The sequence below is a fragment of the Petaurus breviceps genome, unplaced genomic scaffold (assembly GCF_028583685.1).
Source record: "Petaurus breviceps papuanus isolate PSGF00001 unplaced genomic scaffold, PetGlider_PUasm1.0 90681, whole genome shotgun sequence".
Classification (NCBI taxonomy): Eukaryota; Metazoa; Chordata; class Mammalia; order Diprotodontia; family Petauridae; genus Petaurus; species Petaurus breviceps.
The window spans coordinates 5,761,420-5,767,680 of NW_027187307.1; positions in this window are offsets into that span (position 1 = coordinate 5,761,420).

The window sequence follows — 6,261 nt, forward strand, 5'->3', positions numbered from 1 at the left end:
TGTTTGCCTTGTTGCCTGGCATAATGTGATTAAATAGACTCATCATTAACTAAGATGAAAATGTTTCAAAATACATGAAGCATTCGTAGTTGGGAGCTAACTCAATATTGAATCTTGCCACTCAGGTGTTGAAACGGTGCAATGCAAACACTTGCCTGTCTTTTTTAGTTTTCACATATAGGCTGAGCTCAGAAAGGAGCTGATTTCCTCCATGGGGGCAAGTCGTTGGAGGTCGGTGAAAGCTGCCACATAGACAGAAACCTGTTTTTCCTGCTGCTTGAACACAGAGAAAATGGCTTTTTAAGCTTGGATTTCTCTTCCTTTTGTTCCTCCAGCCTAGCCCCTTAACTTGGTGTTCTTTGCTGATTACGTCCTTTACTGCTATCTCTTCCCTCCCCCTCAGTTCAGTGCCTGTTCATTTTTGGTCTTGTACCTTTGTGGGATATTTATTTGATTATCTGATTTCACTTTAGTTCATTGGCTTTTCTGCCATCATCTTTCCCAGACTTCAGAGAATTGGGGCAGCTCAGGCCTCACATTCTACTCCCCCTTTCCCCTTTCCCTCTGCCATTCTCACTTTGCTGGCCACCCGACTGAGCTGATTCGTCTACTCTGATAGCTTCAAAGGCCTATCCGTTTGATGCACGGGGCTAGAAAATATGGAAGGAAGGGAAATATCCTCCTAGGTTTTGTTTCATATTTAAGAGACTGTACCCTTTGGTATTAACCAAAAATACTAGGAAAGCATTAAAGCTGATTGTTTTCTTTCAGAAAGAGGCAATTAATCTGTGTGTGTGTGTGTGTGTGTGTGTGTGTGTGTTTCATGTTCTTCTTATGGAAACAGACCAATTAGGAGAATTCAAGGATTCCCTAAGGAACAGTTACTTCAAAAGTCATCTGACCTCCTCTTCCTGCTTTTCCCTTCAGCTCATAATGTAAAATATTCCACACCCGCAATAGTCTTCCAATTTTTGGTTTGGAGAGAATTTTTATACTCATCAAAAAATGAAATATGTGCTCTTTTGTTGGATTTTGTATTTTAGGAAGCCTGGCTGCTGTCCAGTATGCTGCCAAGAAATGACTGAGTCAGTTGCTGTACTCCCCACCTTCTGTCCCATCCTGCCACAAGAAGGCCTTCCTGTTTTTTCCCTGGGGTAGTAGGCTTCCTGGGTGTAGGAAGTGGTGAACTGGGGGGAGTGTCCATTTGGGAAAGATGATGTCTGCAGAGCTCAGAAATTCTTTAGACTGTAAGACACTTAACAGCATATATCCATGGACAAAGTCAGCTTATCTTTGAGCATTTCCAAAGTTCTACCTTTCCTGGGGAAGACAAAATGACCAGTCACTTTATCCTCATGGCACCACATTTAGAAATGGCAATCCCAGCCCTTCCTAGCTATATCTGACCTCTCCTACCTCCCCAGTGACACTTCACCTAATACACTCATATTTAACCTACCTCATTTGCTCCTCAAAGAATCCTTAGCTTCCTTCAAAGCATAGTTTAAGTTTTCCTCCTACAGGAAGCCTTTCTTGATTCCCCCAGTTATAACTCTCTCCTTTTAAAAATTATTTATTTTTAGCATTAATTAAAAAAATTTGATTTCTAAGTTTTCTTCCCTCCCTCCAGCTCATCTTCCACCCATTAAGAAGTCAAACAATATGGTACCCATTATTCATATGAAGTTATTATGCAAAACATATTTCCATATTAGCTGTGTTGCAAAAAAGGCAAGAAAAATAAAGCAAAAAAATATGCTTCAATCTAACCTCAGAGTTTATCAGTTCTCTTTCTCTCTGGAGGTGGATAGCATTTTTTTTTTATCATGTCACTCTCCCTTTCTTGAAATGGTATTGCTTGACTTTTGTAACTCTGTTGGTTATTGTTATGGAATATAGAGTTGGCTGGCCAGTGCTTGATCTTTTCTGTTTCTTCCTCCATGCTGGATGGGATATAGCTGAATCTTCTACAAAGAAAATCATGGTAAACAAATCTCCTTGCCTTTCTCCTCTCTGATAGGCCATTTGGGATGTAATGTTTTCATAGGCTGCTACCTTTTCTTTACTACCCCAGTTCTCTCTGGAGATTTGTTTAGTCATACCCTGTTAGAACATTTAGCTTATTTTTAGCCTACAGGCATTGTGGTGACCCTCAGGTCCGTGTGGTCCCCCCTTCAGTGCTGTTTTATGTAGTTTATATTTGGCAAAACATATAATCACTATAGCTTAGAGCCCCCAATTAGTACGGTTTTTTACATTCTTCTAGAGGTTTGACTCTGTGTCCTAATTCCAGTTATTTTTCTGTCTCCTGATAATTCCTGGCCTCTTTACATTTGTAGCAAGATCAGAGGATTCAAGAAATGTTTAAGTTAAGAGAAGTGAGCAGATTATATGACAATATCCGTTACTGGACAGGCACAGGAAAGGGAAGTTGGAAAAAGGGCAGACCTTTTTTTTTAAACTTTTTTTTAAGTCTTAAAGAGTTAAAATAGATTAATAAGCTTCAGTTTGAGTCCTCTGTTGAAAGATGCTTGATGGTCCACCTCAGTCTCTCCTTTCTCTGCCTCAACTTTGCCTTCCTTTGAACAATTTCTCCTTTCTTTGTTGTTGATTGTCGCCCCTGGGCTGTCAGTACTTTCTAGTTTGGCTTGTTAAGTTTGGAGTAAGGCTTGGTGATGCTTCACCACACTCCTTCACAGTTAACTCTCTTGCAGGCATTGTGTACTTCCTTTAAAACACATAGGCATTATTCATGTATTCTTTCTGGTTCAAAGGTTGTGATAGTCTAAATTGTACTCAGGCCTGTGAGGGAATACTTGTCCTTCTGAACTATAAATCCCAGAATGCCAGTCAATTCTCAAAACCCTATTACATTCCTCCTCCATGGTTTGGAATTTTGCAGTCCCTTGCAAAATCAGCTGCAGTATACTTGGCACCTGGAATTATATATTATAGCATCAAAAATATATCAGTGCTTAACAGAACAAGGAATGATTACCTCAGCATCCTAGCGATTACCATCAACACCTTTGAGTAGCTTCACAGCGAACGTACATCACCAATACATGCAGGAGACCTAGCGCCATCCAGAGCATCGCTCGGGTCCTCCTGTTCTAACTTTGGTACAGGATATATTCCATGCTTGTATCCCAAGAGTACCTGCAAATTCACATAACACAACAAATATTCAGAAGAGTAAACAACATCAAAGTGATAACAGGAGGCATCTAGAAAAGCTCTGCATGGGTGAACTAGTCAGATTACATGAGCATAGCCAGTGACAAAACTAAGCTAGTTAAGAAACTATACAATACATGCAAGAAACTAAGACAAAGAAAATCAGCATGAACAAGAAAGAAATTAAGCAAGCAGCAGCCTGAGGGGTTGTCTAATGTTTAGTATAAAGTCAAAACCCGGAGGCACTTTCCAGGCTTGGCTTTGTGATTGAATATTCCCTGACTGGCATCAGAAATTAGACTTATACCTGGGTGGGGAGGGGGTGGATTTTGCATGTCTTATTTGGCATTTTACTTTAGCCATACTCTCCAGCTGTTGTTGACACCTATTAATGACCACGGCCTTAAGCACATTTCTATACTCAATCTCACCAGTCAACAAGAAGGGTCTCCTGGGTGTCACACAATAGACGCTTGGGGTACAAAGACTAAAATGAAGGAGTTCCTTCTCTCAAGGTGCTTCCATTCCATTGGGGCAGACTATGTACACATAGGGGTGTATGCCAAGTAAATGAGCTTAGGGAGAGAGAAAGCATTAGTAACTGGGGATACCCACAAAAGCTTCACATTAGAAGGTTGTACTTGAGATGAGTCTCAAAGGAAGTAAGGAATTCTTTGAGTGAGAATGACTGGGGCCCCTTGAGAAATGGTGGTCCAGACTGGGCAATCCCAGGCAGGAGACTAAGGCCTGAGGGCAGAAGTTTCTGTAAGATGGGAAGGTGGTTGGGGTAGAAAAATCTGGAGGATAGGTTGGGGGCTATGTTGTGAAAGGTTTTCAGAGCAAAACAGAGAATGGGAAGGGAGCTACTAAAGTTTATTTAGCAGAATAGTGATATGCTCAGACCTGTGAATCACTGAATCTTGATGCCAGTTAAAGAGCAGATATTGTCAAATGAATATAGTTTGTGTCTTTGAGCTTGTCTGGTCTGAACCCATTTTAAAAAAACTTAACTTATGGCTTTAATCCATGTTCAAATGTATTAGCATATAAAAATAACATGAGTACTAAGTCTAGCCAAGTGACAAATCAATGTCTGCATTAATTCTTTTGTTAATATAACCTTCTATGTTAAAAAATAGGTTTACTTTGATAAGTATGATATAAGATCATAGCATCTAGATAGATCTCTGTATCTCCATAGACTCTGGCCATGTTCTTTCATAAACTCTCCCCTTAGTAGATATTTGCTCAGTGTCAGAAAAAGGAGGGCTTCCTCTCAGACCTCGAGTCTGAGAATTATTTCATAGTTATCGGTGCCCCAATACTGACACTGGCTGTAACTCTTTCATCTCCTTTCCTGATTACCTCATCTTCCCCATCTCCTTTGCATGTCATACATGCACTTGATGCTGTGTTTTATGCTAATTCTGGTGTGCAAGTCATTTTTTTTAAAGCAATCAGGGTTAAGTAACTTGCTCAAGGTTACACAGCCACGTGTTGCTGGGTGGGTGCTAAGTGTCTGAGCCTGGATTCGATCTCCAGGTCATCCTGACACTGGGACCGGTGCTCTTACTCACTGTGCTACCTGGCCGCCCCATGCAAGTCATTTTTACTGATAATATGTCATAGCATAGTTCTACTGCTGCTCTTTGGGTCCATAGGTTCTCAGTAGAACCTACCTTGGTTCTTCTAAGATCTGTTTTTTCCATAATTAGCAGACATGTAGCTTCATTAAAAGAAAAAAATGGTGTTGAAAATGCTGGATTTTTATGTTGGCTGTGCTGGGTGCATGTTTGTGGAGACCCCTTCCAACTCTCAAATGTTGTGTTCCTGTGATTCTTTTTAATTCGTGAGCTCTGCTCATTCTTCATCTACAGTATCACAAGGTACACAGATAAACATGTGCTTATTTTTTTGGTCCAGATTTGTGATTTTATTGGTGCAAAGAACTCCCAGCATGGAAACTCCTTATATCATTGCAGATCAGCAATTCACTTGTAACTCATCATCTTAGAGCAGGGGTGGGGAACCTGTGACCTTGAGGGCACATGTGGTCCTCTAGGTCCTCAAGTACAGCCCTTTGACTGAATCCAAACTTCACAGAACAAAATCCCTTTAATAAAAGGGTTGATTCTGTAAAACTTGGACTCGGTCTAAAGGCCATATGTGGCCTCGAAGCTATAGGTTCCCCACTCCTGTCTTAGAGCATTAGTTGGGGCACTGAGAGTTTATATGAGTTGTCTATGGTTCTATAATTAGTATATGTCAGAGGTAGGACTTAAACCAGAGTTCTTATGATTCCAAAGCCAGTTTTCCTTCCATTCCACTCTACTGTTTTTCTTCCCATGAAAATAGTAGAACATTAATAAATTTCATTTATTTAATTAAAATTGAATGAATGAACCCAGTGGGATGCCCATCCATCTTCAACTAATATAATGTATACTCTTCATCCATTTGAGTTTTTCTGTATGGATTGTTAGGCTAAATTATTAACATTTTCTTTTATGTGTTAGGAGTCCCTAGAGAGACAGCTAAATCATCCCTGACATATGTTGACATTTGTCAAACATTTTGCAGTTTATAAAGTACTTTCACATGCATATTTCTCAGTTGATGTTCAGGCATAGTTCACTAATTTACAAAAATCAGGCATTTGTTAGGTTATAGAACTTAAATAAACATACTCAGTTTCCTTTTGCTCTCAAATCTGACTGATACTAAGCATCTTGTGGGGTAGGATTTAAAAAAAAACACAAAGAAAACATTTACTATCAAGGCCATGAAGCTTATTTTTTGGCTGCTCAGACTTGGGGCTAGCTGTGATCAGAATATTCAGAGACTTTTCTCTGCTTTGCCCCCTTCCAGTGCCTTTCCTCAATGCCAGACCTTTTTGCTCCTGCAGCCAGCCATGTTTGGGCTTTGTGCCTTGGAGGAGGGGGCCTGCTCTCTGGCTCCCCTTGTTTTCTCCCTGTTGGCTGCTCTCTGACCTCACCATCAGTGCCTGACTCATGACGCTGTGCCCATTTGCTTCCTCTGCTAGATGCTACCAGGACCACAGCCTGAAACAGTTTTTTCTTTTCT